The following is a 20,726-nucleotide window of genomic DNA, read 5'->3' as shown; positions in this document are numbered from 1 at the left end:
TTAATTTATGCCCCTGACATATCTGATTGGCTGTTTATCATTGATTCTTTACCTTTAGTCTGGGGGAAATATATGAAAAATGGGAGGGGACAAATTTACATTAATGTTAGCAGACCTATTTGCTTCTGAATTTTAATCCTAAAGTGATTAACAGGGCCATGTTAATTTGTCAATAAATCACTGACTAAAGGACTGACAAGAAATTCATAGCACAATCGAATAATACCCAAGGCTGATATTGAGCAATAGATGGAACAATCTGAAAAACCGTTTTTGCCAAGATAGCTAAATACTACTGCTAAAAAAATTGTTGTGAAAATGGATTCAATATAACACAGATCACAGATATCATAATACCTGCTGTAGATATGACAAAAATCATGAAAATTGTGGAAAATATTTTTCATTTTTTGCATAACTCAGCATGAAAACAGAAGTATTTGGTTTTATGTTGCCCAATATACTAATGAAAAGCTTTGCTCACAAACAAATCCTAATGCATGTTATTGTATTTTTACTTTCGTTAAGCTCCAACCATGCCTTTGCCTCCGTGTTACAAGATTTGATGTGGAAATGCTATGACAGGCTTGGCTTCTCCCAATGCAGCTGGCACTGCTGATGCCAAAAGCCAAAGCTTGTTGTAATGGGATCATGGGATACTCGTTCAACACACAGTTTGCCTGTTTGGTTCCCACCCGCCTCTGAGCACTCGGCTCTTGTGCCTCAGTCCTCTTAATGAGAGCCACAGGACAATAGTAGCATTGTTGCTTCTGTTTGGAATCTTGTGTTAAGAACAATTGCTGTTTACCCAAGCATTTGCCCTGCCCAAACTCTATTGTTAATTACTTCTAGAGCTCCTTATTAACTCTACTTGTGTTCCAGTACAAAGACCTATTGAGCCAGAGTTTGGACATCTATGTCTACTGTATTGCTTTGTCTGAATTTTTATCATGCATACAAACACGTTACCTGCATGATTTGTGCACATCTCATCTACACTATGCAAAATGTTTATATGCAATGTCCTTATGTGAGAAAATAACATCAAATAATTCTGCAATGATAGAGCACTACGGGAAAAAATTTAGGCTTGAATCATCTAATGTTTTAATTGACCTTGATAATCTTAGACAGTAACAACAAAACCTGTCTGAAGAAGGGTCTCGACCCGAAACGTCACCCATTCCTTCTCTCCCGAGATGCTGCCTGACCTGCTGAGTTACTCCAGCATTTTGTGAATAAAACAGTTAAAAGAGCGACAGACACAAAGCCTACTTACTGTCGAAAATGTTCAAGTGACCAAGATTTCTGCCTCACTGTCAACCAAAGAAAATAGAATACTTCCCATTTCATTTTCACATTTTCTGATAATTTTGCGCAGTTGAATAGATCTATTTTTTGCCCCTCTCAAATAAGCTGCCAACACTATGTAAAAGAGTGTCATGAATATGCATATTTATGGAATTCTACAGTAAATTTTCCAGGTTATCTAATGTGACATTTGTGGGACAGTAACATACCTCAATAAGAAGTAACAGCAATAATACTAATTATTTATTTTCTTGTATTAAATATTCATAACATTTCCAAAATATATTTAAATAAATTTTCAATACTTTGTCAATAAACTCTTTCGATTAATTTGAGAATTTTTTGGTTTTGCATTTAAAGAATTCTCTACTCCCACCCAAAATGCAGGCTATGAATCTAGGTAGGTTTGTCATTTCTGTTCAATAAAGTAACATGTTTGTAGGTTATTTTGTAAACACGTTGGTGTATAATTACCAACCTATTAACAATGTATTAGAAATGGCAAATGCATTTATACAAGAGATCACAATGTAAATTTTAAAAATCAAATTGAAAATGCAATGTCATATCTACTTTTGAATCATTTTGGGGAGCGGACTATTTTTCCCAGCAATTCCAATGTTAACTATCTTGAGTACGAACTTTTCAAATTTAGAAATACAGTAGTTAATAATCTGGTATCATACAGTGGGATCTATAGTAGTTGTACAATAAAGATATATTTACAAATGGATTGAATATCCGGAAGCACATTCGATTGGTGCTACACGCCACAAATTTTATGCAATTTCATGGCACATTTGTTTTCTACCAGCAGACCAGACTTTATTTGGGGTCTCATTTTTATATCCTCATATTCTGTGACACAAACATGCACCAGACTTTCACTATTTATAAAATTTAATTAATTGGCCAAATGAAATAAATCAGGTTACTAATATCCTCTCATTATTAATGTATTTTGATCAAAAAAATATTTAGCATGCACATTTGTATTGTACAGCACCTATTCTTAATAGTGCTTGAGTTTAGTAAAAACAGTATATGTTGGCTCTTTGCATTATAATGTTCTGCAAGAAGCTTCCACTTGAATGTATAAAATTTATATCAACCATAGAGAGTGCTTAAATCTCCATTGACTTTTAGTTAAATGCATTATTTTACAGTACAGTGTGGATTAAATAAAATTTATATTTCCCACAAAATATGATACCAGCTTTGAAAACAGATGCTGCAATTCAACTTTCAAGTCCTAGGGTCACACCTACATAATTGGCCAAACCTCAATATCACAGAACAACCATCCTAGCATGAATATTTCGATTATAATTAGTGGGGCCTGCTGAGAAGACATAATGATAATGGAATAATAATAAACGAGGATATGCATCAGCCTGATGGAAACCAGAAATACTAAACATCACATACAACACAAAGGGCATAGCTGTAAACTGGATGTTGTTACAGTAATATTTTCCTATGCAGATCTGGCCACTTCCAATGACAATGCACGTGAATAGCATTGTACTATATTAACACTGCAATGGGCGAAGCTATCAATGATTTTGGTAACTGACTGAACTAAAATCAATGTGGTTTTGTCAGTGTATTTCAGTTAAAAGTTCCAATAATAGAATATAATAAGTAGTACATATAGAATGTAATAACTACCATCTAGGATGAAGCTTAAAACTACATGGATTTTCAATTAAAATGTTTACACACAACAACTATATTACCAACAGTTACAAGCGAGACAGATTTATTTTATAACTCACACATGAATAAGATGTTCTTACTTATTTTAAAGAAAAAAAGTGTAAAAAACTGGCAGGCAAATGAAATTCCATTAAACCTAAGACTTGAATGAAATATAATGGGTGTACATATTTCAATTTGTTCTGAAAAGCATGGTAGACCTTACATGTAAAAAATAAATTCATAGAGAAATCACATTGTATTCTTAACTAGGTTGTTTCAATATTTGCAAGGTAACTTCCAATTTTACAACCTATACATTTTTACTTTAGCCTTTCTTATAAAGAAACAGTATTGATTATAAAACTTGATCTATGAATGATTAAGTATCTTGTTTATTCAATACAGTATTACAATTAAATACTATTACTCTACAATCTGGGGATCAAGTTTTATTCACAAGACAAAGAAGATTGCACAGTATTTCGCTATAAATACCACTTCATCTAAGTTGCTGATTGCCACTGCTAATATGAAAAGCGGTATTTAATAGGGAATAATTACTTCCTTTTTCCTCGATACTTCACCGCTGTATGTATATTTCTATCTTTCTTTGATGCCTTCTGTATTAAAAATGCCAAAGCCACAACTAAAACAGCACTCTGTGTGTGTGCGCATATGTGTGTGCATGTGTGTTTGTGTAAGCACATGTACACATGGGGTGCATATGCATGTCTTTGAAGACCCACAATGATTCTCTGTTTCAAACTAAAGAAACAGGCCTAAAGAAATGAGGGCATCTAATTGAACCATAAAATACGTTTCAAGGATAAATCATATGTTTCATCCATATTTGATGTGGAATTAGGAAAGTTGGGTAAGTTTTGCATGACAATTTAAAATACTGCCATGCCTTCCTATGAAAGAAATCACATGTTATGTGATTACACTGAAAATATACTTGCGAGATTAAATTTTAAGTGACCAAGTAAGTGGGGACCACATTCATACAAAATTTTAGTTTGCCATATTTGACATTAATTTAAATGGCCAACAGAAAAAAAAAATCAGATTTGAATTACTATGCCCTGTAATCCTTGGACTGAAATAGAAATGTAATAAATAATATTGTTAGGTTTCTGTATATCTTCAATATACTTACAAAACCGGTTATTTAAACTTATCAACACCTCAGTTTTATTTACAGGTCAGCACAAGTGACTGATTTTAATATCCAATACAGCCCTCACTGAGTCAGTACCAAATTCTGTTGACTATGTTTGCATTAATAGCATCAATAAAAATATTTTTTATCCCATTCCACTACAGCACACTAAGTGCCACATACTCATTCAAACATCAATAAGCCATACTAAAATTGATTTCCCTGTACATCATGTCACGTGTTCAATAGAAACACTAATTAAAATAAACTTCTGAATTAAGTTATATTTTAGGAAAAGCAAATATCTATCACTAAGACCCTTTTGAATTGAGCTAAGATCGGCTTTTACATTGAACACCCTTACAATGAATCCTATGCATTAAATATAAATAATGTATTTTAAAAATATGGTTGTTTCGATCCTTTACAGTTGATCAGATTCCCAATGTAGATCAGAACAAACAAAAGAAACTGATCAAAACATGGGTAAAAAGTACACATGTAAAATATTTCTATTGCATCTACAAAATCACGTTTTTAATAATAAAGGAATGAACAATAAAATGAGGGGGAAAAGGAATACAATGATTAGAAGTGACCTGAAAATAGTTAACATTGATAACTGCAGTCAGTTGATTAAGTGGTAAAGTGATGGTTAAACCAGACTAAAATGAAAACAGTTAAGAATTTTGAAACTCAGCTATCTCTTAAGGCATTATATATTATAAAAATATCCCAGCACCACATTGCAAACATTTATTTGCTGAAACCCATACATCAAGCATACTCTATCCTAGCATATTTTATCTACAACACAAACAAACTTTCCTTTAGGTCTGTGAACCAAATAATAAATGTCAGTCCTAAATCCTCTATGAAAATCATTTCAGCTTAATCCTCTATATTCTGCAGCATGCAAATAAGCACCAAGGCCTTCAGCCTGCCGTCATAGATTCAGCCAATTTACAGACACTGAATTATGTGCTTTGGGCTTTCTCTCTGCCCCTCCCCCATCTCTGAACTTGATAGCAGCTGCATACGTTACAGACAAAACCACAAACCAAGGTAACATATCATATATTGCATGCTGTAAATTAACTTGACATTTGATGCAGAGAAACTATGGCCATACCAAGGAACAAATAACATTAGCATTCATTTTCTGAATTGTCTGTACTGTGGATTTAACCTATTATGTGAACACACATAAAACCATCATAGCCATATCTCTTTGCACAACTCTAAAAATTCAAGCATTAGGCGCATTTCATTCTTAATGGGCATCATGAAGAAATGCAGAATATTTATGTGTTAATGAGATGCACAGTTCATAAATTATTGAACTAATTTTGAAGGATCGTTTGTGATGTAGTTATGCACAATCCTAACAATGTGTGGATTGCATTTTCTAGTAGCTTCAAACCAAGAAAACGTAAGTACACGTTTTCTCTTTTTCACCAAAATTCTTCCACTATTATGTTATAACTTGCTGCTTTTGTGGTTTTGAAAATAAATACATATACTAGTAAAATATACATTTTGCTCCTTAATATTCATGAATTTATTTACAGTTCACTATATTGCAAATCTCTCTTCCAACTGCATTTCGGTGTTTTGCATTACTGTCATGTCTATATTCCTGTGGGAATCTTCAATAAGATTTTTGATAAATCAAGATTTAACAGGCAAATATTGCTAAAATGTATTCCATATTTCCATATTACAGTTTTCTATTTGAAATGAAACATAACCATAGAACTCTATTGTTTAGATTGTTCACTACACGCATATACTAAAGGCCTACACATTAAATTTTGATTTTAGCCCAAACTTATTTTTAATTGGTTTGAAGGGTGCCATTTTGGGTGAATATTTTAGAGATGATTAATGGCTAAGTTTTGACAGGCTGAAGGCAGTGTCTTTTTATGTTTACAGTATTCCATTGTACCCTCACACCCTTTCTTTTTCATGTGCAAACATATCTTATCAGAAAACAGGAACATTTTAGAGCTCAGATTTAAACAATTATCTAAGTCAATAATTTTGTAAATTTCAGAATTAGTATTTCCAGTCTTTATAGAAGAATATTATTTGGTAAATTTGACCTGCAACCTGAAAATGAATCTTAAAAGCTTTTACCAACCTAGATATTAACTTCTGTTCAACCCAACAAATGCTCTGATACTTCACTGCCAGCAAGATGAATGCAAACATGCATCATTTTATATTTGAATTGAAGTGACTTGTTTGTCTGATAAACATATTGTTAATGTAACAGGGAAGGGTGTGGAAGACAGTCACACCTTCTATAATCCTATCTTTTGCTAATTTTCTTTTATTATGCGTTAAAATCTTGACATGAATGCATTAACAGCCAGGCTGCTAATACTAGTAAATTTAAAGAACTGTCAAAATTCTTGATGTAGATTTTCATATTTATGGGAAGTTAATTAAAGAAGATTTTTCCATCATGCCTGTATGTACTTCTAGTCAATACCATTATATTCCTATGTTTTTCTAAAGGCAGATTGAGATTTGTTTAAAATAACAGTAATATCAGTAAATGAAAATGTTCTGTTTACAACTTACATGTCTATGTTTAAGTATTAGCAGCTATTCATTATGGTGATAACCTTTGTTTGGGAGGGGGGGGGGGCGTGGCTTAAACACACTGTAACATTGGTGGGAACAATAGAACAATAAACAATTGGGAATTGACCTGTACCTGTAATAATCAAATTTTCTTCACTTTCTACAAGCCCACATTTCTCATTACTGTATTGGAAGCCATAGACCTATTACTTCCATTGAATCTGAAAGTATTGTCACTTCAATGATCATATTAGCACTGGAATACAAAATATTTAAATTTAAATACATATATGCACAGGAAAGAAAGGTATGTCAGCAATTAAATTAATTAAGTTAATACAAATGTTCAGTGTTTTATCCTGTTACTGTTCACTGGAGACAAAAAAACAAGCTCGTGGCTTCAGTTTAGTTCTATGTCACATCCCTTACAATGTGAAAACGTAATAAATTAATTACTGCAATGGAATACAAATGGAATTTTGTAATACATTAGCTTACTGTTACAACCTGGGTAGTGTAAAGCAAAAACTGTTTTTTAAATTATAAAAAATTAACCACAACATTGTCAGACATTAACCATAACATTATGTATAATGTTGATAGCGAATAAATTAAAATACATGACAAAAGGATGCAAGATTGAACGCAAATTTAATATGAATAGGATAAGCAATTCAGTTTGGATGACTTTATTACTTATTGCTAAAATCTTTGTTATGTCTTGAGGAGGTTTATTGTAAATTTAAATTGTTCTGCATTACTATAATTTTTGAGAATGTGATATGTAGAGACTAGCATCCTCCTTTTGTGCTTTCAATTTCTAAAACTCTTTAATTCCATTCCATGCAGAATTATAACAATGATATGGATCATCACATTGACTGCAAATTTGCCACACAGCATAAGATTATGATTATTTTGTATTCGTCACGTTCCGTTTATAGGCATGTTGCTACAGACCGAAACAAACTCATTGCATTACAGGTAGCATGTTAATATTTCACTGACAGCTAATTGCCATGGTTTTGGCATCCTCCCTGTGCAAATCAAGTTGTTCATTGGTGGGATGCAACTGCAGGGTATCGATGCTGTAAATGGTGACCACCAGATAGTTACTTTGCCTCCCATAAAGGGGAGGTCCATTGTGACTGCAGCAGGTTTTGATAGTCATTCTAGCTTGGGAAATATCAGAAAGGCATGTGGAAGAGAAGAGGCTCCACTAATGTCCGGTTTTGCACATTTTATAGATGCTTCTTGACCTGTCATGTATTTCCAGCATTTTCTATTTTTAGCTAAGTTTCTGAGTATCTGCAGTTCTCTCTGAAATTATCAGAGCAGTGAAGGTTCTTACTGAAGTGGCGAAAAGGAGGAGAGATGGCTTGCATTCACAAAGGAACTCGATGCACTCCAGTGGTAACAAAAATGCCAACTTTTCGCACCCAAGAATACGAGCAGAAATGTGAATGCCTTCACATAAGTGGTAATGGTCAGTTCATACATTGTTAAAAGCAAAATGTGACCAATAACAACACCAGCCTCAGGTGCAGCTTATTGTACAATACCTCAACATTTCCTGCCAAATAGCTCTATCATTCGGAAAGAAAAATGTCATAGACTTCGTTATATTCCCCATTTTACAAAGTCAGAACTTCACAGATAATTAAGTATTTTCTGAAGTTTAGTCAATGCTATAGTGCTGGACACTTAAGCAGCAATATGATCATGCCCAGGCAACTATTTTGGTAGAAGGGTCTCAACCCAAAACATCACCTTTTCCTTCTCTCCAGAGATGCTGCCTGTCCCACTGAGTTACTCCAGCATTTTGTGTCTATCGTCGGTTTAAACCAGCATCTGCAGTTCCTTCCTACACAATTATTTTGGTACTGTTGATTATGGAATAAATACAAACAGGAAACTAGGGATAGTTCAGCAAATCTTCCTCAAAATTGTACCATCTGAGAGGAAAGAGAGGGTTCAGTTTGACAACTCCTGTGGTAAATGGTACCTCCAACTGTCTAGTTCTCCCACAGGGCTTCACAGGTGTTTGGTGCTCAAGTTTCTGAACTTGACCCCACCACGATCTTCTTAAAGGCATGATGACAAGCACTTGCTGCATCATAGTAGTCATGCCTAATACTGTAATGCTGCTTTGCATTGACAACTACTCAGAGCTACAGGCTCGGAGCTTCTATTTCACACTTTGCAGGTGATGCCAGGCATTCAACTACAACAGCCTCATCACCTAAACAGAATGCACCACAGTCACTGATACATTTCCCTTTTCCTGCCAAGAAAGCTAACGCACAACTGGTGGGAACTAGGGATTAACCGCAGGGACAAGCAAACCTGGTGAATATGGTTGCCTATTATTTGGATAGTTCTTGTTGACATCAAAACTGAAAACATTGATAGTGCTGCATGTTTCTCAGATCCTAATCATTTTGTTCACATTCCACTTCCCCCTCGACTTCCAGACTATTCAGATTTACAAGCAGCAGAATGCAATTCCTACTTTCACATATTTTCCAGCAACACAATATAAACCATGAGCCTTTTTTATAGTACATTCCTGATAACTATGACCTTGCCAGTGAGTGTAGAAGCTGCAACAATGTCGATGATGCATTCGGAGTATGGTACAATTACATACTCACGGACATGACCTTAGAATCTGATGGTAATCTGGAGGATTGTATTGGGGCAGGGCCAGTATGTGGAGAGACTGGGCACAAGAGCTCACACCTGGATCAAGGGGCCAGGATAGCAGAAGAGCCAGTCAACTGGGAAGTATGGTCCTGTTGCAGAAACATGTAGATGGGAACTTTAATGGGACAATAAGGAAGTGACTGTTGTATGCACAAATACATTATTAAATTGGAAACCCAACAGAAGATTATGTTCACTGTGAAGGAGTCTGACATAGTCCAACATCAAAACAATGTGTTATGTCCAGAACCTGAAGCTCCTTGCCGCCAGTGTTGAAGAAATAGCTTGCAGCCCAGTGGTATGAACATTGAATTCTCCAACTTTAGATAGTTCCTCTGTCCCTCTCTTCCCCTCCCCCTTCCCAGATCACTAGGTTAATTCCCGGAATGGCGGGACTGTCGTATGTTGAAAGGCTGGAGCGATTGGGCTTGTATACACTGGAATTTAGAAGGATGAGGGGGGATCTTATTGAAACATATAAGATAATTAGGGGATTGGACACATTAGAGGTGGGAAACATGTTCCCAATGTTGGGGAGTCCAGAACAAGGGGCCACAGTTTAAGAATAAGGGGTAGGCCATTTAGAACGGAGATGAGGAAGAACTTTTTCAGTCAGAGAGTGGTGAAGGTGTGGAATTCTCTGCCTCAGAAGGCAGTGGAGGCCAGTTCGTTGGATGCTTTCAAGAGAGAGCTGGATAGAGCTCTTAAGGATAGCGGAGTGAGGGGGTATGGGGAGAAGGCAGGAACGGGGTACTGATTGAGAGTGATCAGCCATGATCGCATTGAATGGCGGTGCTGGCTCGAAGGGCTGAATAGCCTACTCCTGCACCTATTGTCTATTGTCTATTGTCTATCTCCCACTGTCTTCCTGTCTCCATCCAAATCCTTTCCTTTGTCCCGCCCCCCTGAAAACAGTCTGAAGAAGGGTCTCGACCCGAAACGTCGCCCATTCCTTCTCTGCTGAGATGCTGCCTGACCTGCTGAGTTACTCCAGCATTTTGTGAATAAATACCTTCAATTTGTACCAGCATCTGCAGTTATTTTCTTACATTATCTGAATGGTGTCAGATTAGGAAAAGGAGAGGTCCAACAAGACCTAGGTGTACATCAGTCACTGAAAGTAAGCGTGCAGGTACAGCAGGCAGTGAAGAAAGCTAATGGCATGTTGGCCTTCATAGCGAGAGGATTTGAGTATAGTAGCAAGGAGGTCCTACTGCAGTTGTACAGGGCCCTGGTGAGACCACACCAGGAGTATTGTGTGCAGTTTTGGTCTCCTAATTTGAGGAAGGACATTCTTGCTATTGATGGAGTGCAGCGTAGATTCACCAAGTTTATTCCCGGGATGGCGGGACTGACATATGATGAAAGAATGGATCGACTGGGCTAATATTCACTGGAATTTAGAAGGAAGAGAGGAGATTCAGATAGTTGTGAATCTGTAGAATTCTCTGCCACAGAAGGCAGTGAAGGCCAATTCACTGGATGTATACAAGAGAGAGTTAGATATAGCTCTTAGGCGTAACGGAATCAAGGGATATGGGGAGAAAACAGGAACCGGGTACTGATTCTGGATGATCAGCCATGATCATATTGAATGGCAGTGCTGGCTCGAACGGCCGAATGGCCTACTCCTGCACCTATTCTCTATGTTTCTTTGTTTCTAAATGGCAAATTTTCTCTGTTCACTTCAACTACAAAGCAATGTTTGATGACCTATAACGTAGCTTCAGTTGCAGCACAAGGTGCACAGTCACCTGATGTTTTAGTGCTGGAATGAAAGCTCAGACTGCTGCCATGCAAGGTCAGTTTACAGCAGACTTCTGCCATCATAGATATGGAATGCGATGTGCAGAAATGTTTGAAAACCTGATATTTCCTATGTCCCCCGAATGAATTAAAAAAAGCAGCTCAGCATTTTGTCACAACCTTCTATGCTACAACTGATAACTTGAAAAGCTGAGCCAGTGTGAGTGGAAGTTTCTGCACCAAAGATGAGCCTCCTGATATCTCCCAAGAACACTCCAATTGCCCATCCAACCCCATCATTCCACCAGTGCTCTTGGTGTTCGGTCAGCCAGCTGTCTCCAGACAGATATTGCAAATCTGGGTCTACATTGACTTTGGGTCATCTACGATATCATCTACTGAAAGTAAGTAAATTTCCACCACATGTGCTTTAGCTCTCAGGACAACAATGCGCAAGAGTAACAGATTACTGCACGTCTGGACATGTGCCTCTCCACACATACTGTTTGGCATGTCCAGAACAGTACAGAAAATGGTTCCTCAGCGTTCTTTGAGGCAACATGCCTTTTATCATATGCATATAATGGACATCAATGGCACTGGATACCATGGTCACCCCCTAAGTCATCAGGAGCTAGATCTTCTTGTCCCATAGCCAGCCTTCAGTTTACCATTATGATTCAAATGTAGCTGGTGCAACAGACTGCTCCAGAATGAAGAAATTATGGCAGTATCGCAGGCATTGACCTCTATATTTCAATGTCTATTCAGACACCAATGAGTATTAAAGGAATGGCACAGTAGCGCAGTAAGTAGTACGGTCACCACAGAGCACCAACTACCTGCTTTACTCTTGACCTCTGGTGTCACCTATGTGGAGTTTGCACATTTCTCTCTCTTGCTACATGGCTGCCTCATGGTATTCTGGTTTCATTCTGTATCACAGGGAAGTTCCAATTCCCGGGTGAATAGGCTGTTGCCAATTGCTCCTAGTATGAACCTAAGTTGTAGAACCTGGGTCGAGTTGATGATAACATGGGGCAAATAATATGGTATTAGTGCAAAATTAATGTAAAGTGCTGAATTTAGTGAGCCAAAAGAACTGTTTCTGTGCTGTATGACAATAGACAATAGACAATAGACAATAGGTGCAGGAGTAGGCCATTCAGCCCTTCGAGCCAGCACCGCCATTCAATGCGATCATGGCTGATCACTCTCAATCATTCAATGAAAGCTGTGGTTTGCTATTTAGGGCATATTGTCCTCCTGCAAATGTGGTTCCTACCCTCCTTCCGATTTTTGCTGCAGCTGTAGTAGATTTTAATGAAGACATTCTTATTCAAGCACCAGCATCTTAAGTAAGATTCTTTACTGAGGTTGGATGAGGAGAATTATTCCCTGAAATCCTTAGCTGGATAAGGAGTGGGAGAGTCTTCTCCTACTTATCATCATTCCTCTTCCATTAATCCATCCCTCTCTGCATTCCCTTTCACATTCAAGGTGGTACCGTGGAGCAGCGGTAGAGTTGCTGTCTCACAACGCCCGAGACCTGGGTTTGATCCTGACTATGGGTTCTGTCTGTATGGAGTTTGTACGTTCTCCCTGTAATGCTGTGGGTTTTCTCGGGGTGCTCCAGTTTTCTCCCACATTCCAAAGATGTGCAGGTTTGCAGATTAATTGGCCTCTACAAATTGTCCCCAGTGTAACGGGTAGAACTAGTGTAAGGATGACCGCTAATCAGCATGGACTTTGAGATCTGGAGAGGGCCACTGGAAAGGAAACAATACCATTCTGCTGCTAATCTCATGTTCATACGCATACAGTTGGAATGCTATGCTCTGGAATTGTAGTCATGGAATCAGATTGGCATTACAATCCATCTGTTCTCCATATTTCCAATTGATATTCACTGCACGCAAACTCTCATCAATGTAGCAACTAAAAACCAAAAATCTGAAATAAAAACAGGAAATGCCAGAAACTCTCAGCAGCTCAGGCAGCATCTGTGGAAAGAGAAACAGAGTTAATGTATCAGGACAAAGACTTTTCATCATAATTGTTTCTCTTTCCATGAATGCTGCCTGACATTGAGGGTTTCCAGCATTTTTGGCTTTTATCTCATAAAATGATACGTTGAGCAATTTACCCTGCAAATGTGAGCACATGTTTTATGCACCATTTTGGAGCTCCAAGGGCACTCAAAGTGTCGGTCCCAGTTCCAAAGCCAATTGTGCTTCATTTATGTTTAAACAAAAAACGTATACTGCTGGGCCTAATATGTACTATATGTATTAATATCTGTACATCAAGAATTCGTGTGACATATTATCACTACTTATAATGGATCCACAATCAATGAAATATTTTAATACAAAATGTCTGTAAACATTATCCTAGGGACACAAACGAGGTCAGAAGATATTTTGACTTGTGTTGGTTTACTTTGCTTCAAACCCTTAAAAAATAGTTTTATTTACCATGCCCCACTCACTCTATGTTTGCACATCCAGATTTATCCATTCTGCAGGCTCCTTTAGCTGCAGGCATGTGGAACTTTGCAAGGACCAATACTGTCAACATACACTCAGCTAGACATACATCACTTCATAGTTCTTGCTTTCAGCACTGTTACCTTAGATTGGCAGAGCAGCCCGCATGCTGTTTTAATTCCAGGAATAATTCTGAACAGCCAATTCTGTCATTCTTGCAGTACAGAGATCTTACTAGTTATCTTCTATGCTGAAATGAATAATTAGAAATGTATTTTAGTAAGATATGTTTAAAATTCTTTCAATGCATATATTTTAATGTTACACATTTTAATAATGTGCAATTTACAAAAATTAATCTTAGTCCTCATTTGTTTCTCTGAATTTGAAGGAGCTAACATTGTGATGGCACTGTGCATTTTTGACCCTGCCTTAATAATTTTTTGCCACTTTATGACATATGCACTCGATAGATATACTCTCCAAAATGGAGCCTAGGGAGGGAATGTGTAATTGCGTGTGACCACTCCACAAAGACATCTGTTTGTAATCTCAACGAATGGATGAGAAATGAAAACGTTCTAGATCAAATCTGTTGCTAGGTGCAACAGCCTTCTCTCCTCTGTCTCGATTGTGTGTTCGATTGAGCCCTGTGCAGAGGTCATCAGGAAGGATGCAGGCATAAGAAAAGTGACCCTCCCAAACAATAGAGGCAGTCAGGTCAAAACCTCCTTCTAACTGGATGATGAGCCAAATTAGCCGTTTGTTCACAGACTGATGAATATCTGGAATCATTTCAATAGGCCTTGGAGATCAAAGTGAACATAAAACAACACAAGGTTATGGAGACACAGGAGTCTGTAGATGCTGGAATCTTGAGCAAAAAAGAAAGTGCTGGAGGAACTGTGGGTCAGGCAACATCTATGAAGGGAATGGACAGACATAATGTTTTAGGATGATGAAGTAGGAGATAGAAAGCTGTTACAGAGAGGTGGGTGGGGTGGAGAAGTGCGCACATTAGGGTGTGGCGCGTGGGGTGTGGTGGAGAAGTGCGCACATGAGGGTGTGGTGTGGGGTTGGGTGGTGAAGTGCGCACACTAGGGTGTGGCGCGTGGGGGGAGGCGGAGAAGTGCGCACACTGGGGAGTGGTGCAGAGGTGGGGTGGTGAAGTGCGCACACTAGGGTGTGGCGCGTGGGGGGAGGTGGAGAAGTGCGCACACGAGGGTGTGGTGCGGGGGTGGGGTGGTGAAGTGCGCACACTGGGGAGTGGTGCAGGGGTGGGGTGATGAAGTGCTCACATGAGGGTGTGGTGCGGGGGTGCGGTGGAGAAGTGCGCACACTGGGGTGTGGTGCGGTGGTGGGGTGGTGAAGTGCACACACTGGGATGTGATGCGGGAGGGTGGGGTGGTGAAGTGCGCACACTGTGGTGTGGTGCGGGGGTGGGGTGGTAAAGTGCGCACACTGGGTTGTGGTGCGGGAGGGAGTGGTGGAAAAGAGTGAACAATGTGGTTGGGTGGGGGTGCAGGGGAAATGGAGGGGGCAGATGGTTACTTGAAATTAGAATATTCAAAGTTCATACCATTGGGTTGTAAGCTATCCAAGCCGAATAAGAGGAGCTGCTCTTCCCCAGTAGGTGGATAGAACGCAAGTGTTTGGTGAAACGATCGCCTCGTCTATGCTTAGTCTCTCTGACAAAAAGGCCATATCGGGTGCACCAAATGCAATAGACGGGGTTTGAAGACATGCACGTGAACATCTGTCTCACCTGGAAGGACTACTGTGGTCCCTGGATGGAGGTGAGGGAGAAGGTGCAGGGACAGATATTTCATTTCCAGCAGATGCAGGGGAAAGAACCTAGAGAGAGAGGGTGGGTTGGATTGGAAGGAATGATCAAACCAAAGAGTTGCAGAGAGAATGGTTTTTACAGAAAGGGGTGGGGATGGGAAGATCTAACTGGTGGTGGGATCATGTGGTGGAATCATCGGGGAATGATACATTGGATCTGGAAGCTTGTGGGGTGAAAGATGGGAAACAGAGATCTCTATCCTTGTTCTGTCTGGAGGAAGGGGGAGCAGGAGCTGTAGAGGAACTGCAGGGCACAGAGGAGAAACGTGGGGGATCCATCCACAACACATTTTATTAAAGATAGAGGACATTTAGATGTTCTAGAGTGCAAAGTCTCATCTTGGGAGAAAAATGGGGAAGAGGCTGAGAAATTGAGAATAAGGGTCAGCGTCCTTGCGAGAGGCAGAGCGGGAGGAGGTGAAGTCAAGGTAGCTATGGGATTCAGTGAAGAGTGAGGCTATGTACATTGGCAACTGTTCTAACCTGTTTCTTCTTTATCATCAGGTCCAGTTACCTGAAGGTGCTGGGAACATGGCTCAGAATGGGCCAGGGAATGTGGCAAATCTGAGCCCAGCATCTAACTAAGATGAAACGGATTTGGGACTGTGGCAATAAGCATTCTCTTAGTTGCAGGAACAAACTGGCCATCAAGTGCCAGGTGCCCTCAGCATCGCTGTTCGTAGCGCAAGTTAACCCCCCCCCCCCCCTCCACCTGTACCTCCTGCGTGTGCTGCACCAGTCATTCAAGCCGTTAAGCCTGGTTTATCTGTCCTTTTGAAAATTAACAATGCCTGCAGAGATGTGATATATAATTCTCCAGAGAGAGAGGGACAGAAAGAGAGTAGAAGTGTACCCAACATGGTCTTCAGAATGAAGGCCATCTTTGAAAGAGAACCTTAGCATGTCATGAAATTGGCATTTTCTCTCTAGTATTGTTCTGGTAGCAAGTTGGCATGGACCAAATGGTCCCCTTATATGTTGTAAAAAAAATTAGCCCAAAAAATGAAGCTAAATAAGTTTCAGTGAAATGTTCCCTTCAATGTGCACACTGTATTACTGTCCCACGTGGAAAGATTTTGCCATTGGTCAGGTAAGAAGTGGGCTGCATGGAAAATCCTCAAGACCTTATGGTAGCAAAATAGTTCCCTGGGTAGATGAACAAAGTCATTTGGCAGAATGCCTCATCCCACTAACATTCAAACCCCTCCTCTCCCCCAGTCTCCTGGGGATGTCTGTCATCCATCTACTTCTGGAATGCACATTTGCAAAGAAGGCCTGGAGAGAGATCCAGTGATCTTCATACCAAAATGATCAACCCTGGCCTTTGGCCTGTATGAAACTTGCTGTATGCTGAGGAATGTACTGAAGATTGGCCCCTGGCAGTACTCATCTGCAAGACCACAGTTAAGACACCACTGCCCAAGCACATTGAAAGGCTAGAACCCATGTTTAAGATAAAAACCTCATTATAGTGTAAGCTCAGGAATATATGTGCATGAAAATTGATATCATGCCTATATAAAGTAAATAGGATGATATGGCTTGAAGGGAATAATGACATCCTGGATTTTATATTTGAAATTTTTATAAGATAATATTTTTGAAAAAATATCGCTCACTGCAACATTACATCCACAAAACAATTTATTAAAAGACAATAAATGTTAATGGTCTATAACTTACAGCAGCAACAGAAGTTTATACTTATGTCACAGCTTTAATATATTAAAATATCCAAAAGCACAAAATCAGGAATTAATTAAAACCAGCCAAAGAGATATTTGGGCTGATGACAAAAGCTAGGCCCCAGAGCTACGTGGTTCAGGGAAGGAATATCCCAAAAAAGACGCAAAATGCTGGAGTAACTCAGTAGGACAGGCATATCCAAGCTTAAAGCACAAGCATTTGGTCACGAGTGGCAATAGGATAGCAATAGGGAACTGGGGGTGTTCAATCAACCAGAAATGTACAGCAGCTGAATTTTTGGAGGGTTTTAAGTCTGGAAGGAAGCAGAGAAGTATAAATGAATAATAACGGAGGGAATTGAACATAAGCTGCAAAATCAATGATTTAATTGAATTTAATTGAGGGGTATGGGGAGAAGGCAGGAACGGGGTACTGATTGAGAATAATCAGCCATGATCATATTGAATGGCGGTGCTGGCTCGAAGGGCCGAATGGCCTCCTCCTGCACCTATTGTCTATTGTCTATTGTCTATTGTTTACCGAAGACTGAAGGTTCCAATGATACATTTTTCTAATAGAAATGTTTTAAATGAAGCTTTAAAGCAATGCATGCTGCATGGTTGATTCATTCTGAAACAATGGGATTGCAATTTTCAATTGTGATCACAGTGCAGCAAAGTAACCAGCTCTCAGTAGCCACACTTTCCAATAAGCAAAGCAGTATCTTTGAAAGTCTTTATGAAACTAATTCTGTTTCCTTCTAACATGCAGGATTGCACTCCTTAAAAGAACCACAGTGCACTACTCCAAATGGGTGTGAGTAATGCAATGGTGAAGAGAGGTTGAAGAGGAATGGAGGCCGGTATCTGGTTTGGTGATCCTGGCCTGCTGGCTGAACTTTATAAAGAGCTGGAATAACTGAGGCAGAGACTAGGAGGCTTTCACGCTCCACTATGCTAAGGAAAAGGCATGTGATAACCCCACAAAATATGGAGCAATGCTAGAAGATATTTCTATATTTATAACCTAAGATTTTAGTTTCAGTTTTAGAGATTGGCATGGAAACAGGGCCTTCGGCTCATGCTGACCATTGATCACCCATTCATACTAGTTCTATGTTAGTCCACTTACTCAACCACTCACTATGCACAGTGGCCAATTTACAGAGGCCTATTAATCTACAAACCTGCATGCCTTTGGAATTTAGGAGGAAACCAGAGCACCTGGTGGAAACCACCGCAGTCACAGGAAGTACATGCAAATTCCACACCTCTCCTACAGCCCCAACCCCTTCCCTACCACAAAATAGATCTACTTATTTTCTGAGCTTGAGACAGGTACTCGCACCCCACACTCTATTTTCTGCCCAGTCAAAGCAGAGGTCTAGTGACATTGCAGAATTCAAAACAGTTGCACTCTTTCAAGAAGTTATGATTTCCTGTCTCACCATTGAACATTCAGGAACCTCCTTCATTTATCTCCCACAGTCAACTATCCCAAAATGCAGCCAATGATAATGGCACTGAGCAATTAAACCTGGCCTTTCCAACCCAGGGCTTCCAGTGTATGACAGAGGAAACAATTAGCATACTTTGTTTCAGCAGAAAACATTCTTTATGCAACAAGATTATATCTAGAGAGGATGATTATCCAAATCCTATATTGCATTGGATAATTAGTGGTTGACCATATGTCCCTTATGGGTAGACTTAAATGTGGATACAAAGAATTGCATAGCCAAGCAGGGTCTGAAGAAATGTCCTGACTCAAAACATCACCTATCCATATCCTCCAGAGATGCTGCCTGACCTGCTGAGTTACTCCAACACTTTATGTTCTTTGGGTAGAGTTAGCATTAACTCGTTTACAGAGAAGTACGTAATATCTTACTAGCTCTTTTTCTTAGGCAGATGCCTCTAAGATACTTTGACTAATACAATTAATTGCATTATTTCCTGAAGAGAATGATTGTTGTGAGCTTGGTATTTGTGGAATGTATCCTGAATCAAATGGCAATGGGTCAAGTCTGATGTATTGTGGTGTACAATTCTTTGGAGAAGCTGTCAGTCTGTCCTCCTGGAGTATTCCGTTCATAGGAAAGCTCCATATTCACCTAGGTTTCTGTGGATTATCATTGCATATAGGATAACGGAAAGCTATGTTTAGTTTAGTTTAGTTTAGTTTAGAGATACAGCGCAGAAACAGGCCCTTTGGCCCACTGGGTCCATGCCGACCAGTGATCCCCGCACACTAACACTATCTCCACACACTGGGGACAATTTTTGCAACTACCAAGCCAATTAACCTACAAACCGGTACGTCTTGGAGTGTGGGAAGAAACCGAAGATCTCGGAGAAAACCCACGCAGGTTACGGGGAGAACATACAAACTCCGTATAGACAGTACCCTTGGTGTGGATCGAAACCAGGTCTCCGGCGCTATATTCGCTGTAAGGCAACAGCTCTACTGCTGCGCCACCGTGACTGCCCTATAAGCAGTCTATAAGCAGACTGATCTATAAGCAGAATGTTAACACCAGTCAATTATTCTTCAATGCGTGGATCCTGGATGTTTCTCTAAGGAAAGGAACATAGTCTTTCAGTAGCTGATACTTGTTTGGTCCACTGGAGTTGAAGGGAAGAGTGACCATGACATTGAGTTCTTAGCATGAGCCCTTGAGAAGTTAGAATTAGCATCTGTGGTTGTGTGTGCAGCACCTGGACCTTTATTGAAAGATAGACAATAGACAATAGACAATAGGTGCAGGAGTAGGCCATTCAGCCCTTCGAGCCAGCACCGCCATTCAATGCGATCATGGCTGATCACTCTCAATCAGTACCCCGTTCCTGCCTTCCGTGGCCTTGAAACGGATACATTTATGATAATTTGTGCGCTATTGGATATTCCCTGATTGCAGGCCCAGAGAGGTTTACAATGCCTGTATTTTGTGCTTCTTGTTGCTCTTCTTGCACCTTCGCATTCAACTCAACCAACATATCATCTTTCTCCTCCAATTTCTTGTTTTTGCTGTGGTGAGAAGCCTTTAGGCATCAGTAGGACTTTCCTGTGGCTCTCTAGGCAACAGTTGATAAAGTATGAAATCCTGTTTGGTGAGATTGGGGGATACACCCTGATAGTTTAGTTCCTAAATTGAAGAAGCCAGTCATCGTCTTGACCAAGCTTGTGGAGGGGATCCTATGGCTTTTACTGTAGTGGTATTCAAGCTCCAGTGATCAGGAATGGAAGGAACTGCTTGTGAAAGCAGGGGATGATTCTTAGAGCAAGATCCCTCCCTTTATACGAAACAACCTTTATATATATTGGTTTCTATATAATAAAAGGGAGAGGTGGCAAGTAGGTCACCCAGAGGGGGAATATGCTAACTGGCCAATAATCGGAACCACATCATGCCCCTGGAACCCTCTCTGTACCAAAACCTAGGACTGGTGCGACAAAAATTGATCTCTCTGCCCAATTTATCCCTGCAA

At 39.5% G+C, this 20,726-nt stretch overlaps 1 long non-coding RNA gene across 8 annotated transcripts in view; it reads right to left on the bottom strand.

Annotated features, from left to right (window-relative positions):
- LOC144592129 (uncharacterized) overlaps positions 1-20,726 on the bottom strand; it is a 229,114-nt gene that overhangs the window by 142,389 nt on the left and 65,999 nt on the right. For 6 of the 8 annotated variants that reach the window (XR_013547087.1, XR_013547088.1, XR_013547090.1 and 3 more), the window contains one exon: positions 13,851-13,957. This is a non-coding gene — a long non-coding RNA (uncharacterized LOC144592129). Of the gene's footprint in view, positions 1-6,899; positions 7,023-13,850; positions 13,958-20,726 lie in introns of all 8 variants that reach the window. The other 2 variants (XR_013547093.1, XR_013547092.1) reach the window with 2 other exon arrangements.

The sequence above is a fragment of the Rhinoraja longicauda genome, chromosome 3 (assembly GCF_053455715.1).
Source record: "Rhinoraja longicauda isolate Sanriku21f chromosome 3, sRhiLon1.1, whole genome shotgun sequence".
NCBI lineage: Eukaryota > Metazoa > Chordata > Chondrichthyes > Rajiformes > Arhynchobatidae > Rhinoraja > Rhinoraja longicauda.
The sequence above is the reverse complement of the archived record's forward strand: the minus strand, read 5'-3'. Positions and strand labels throughout refer to the sequence as shown.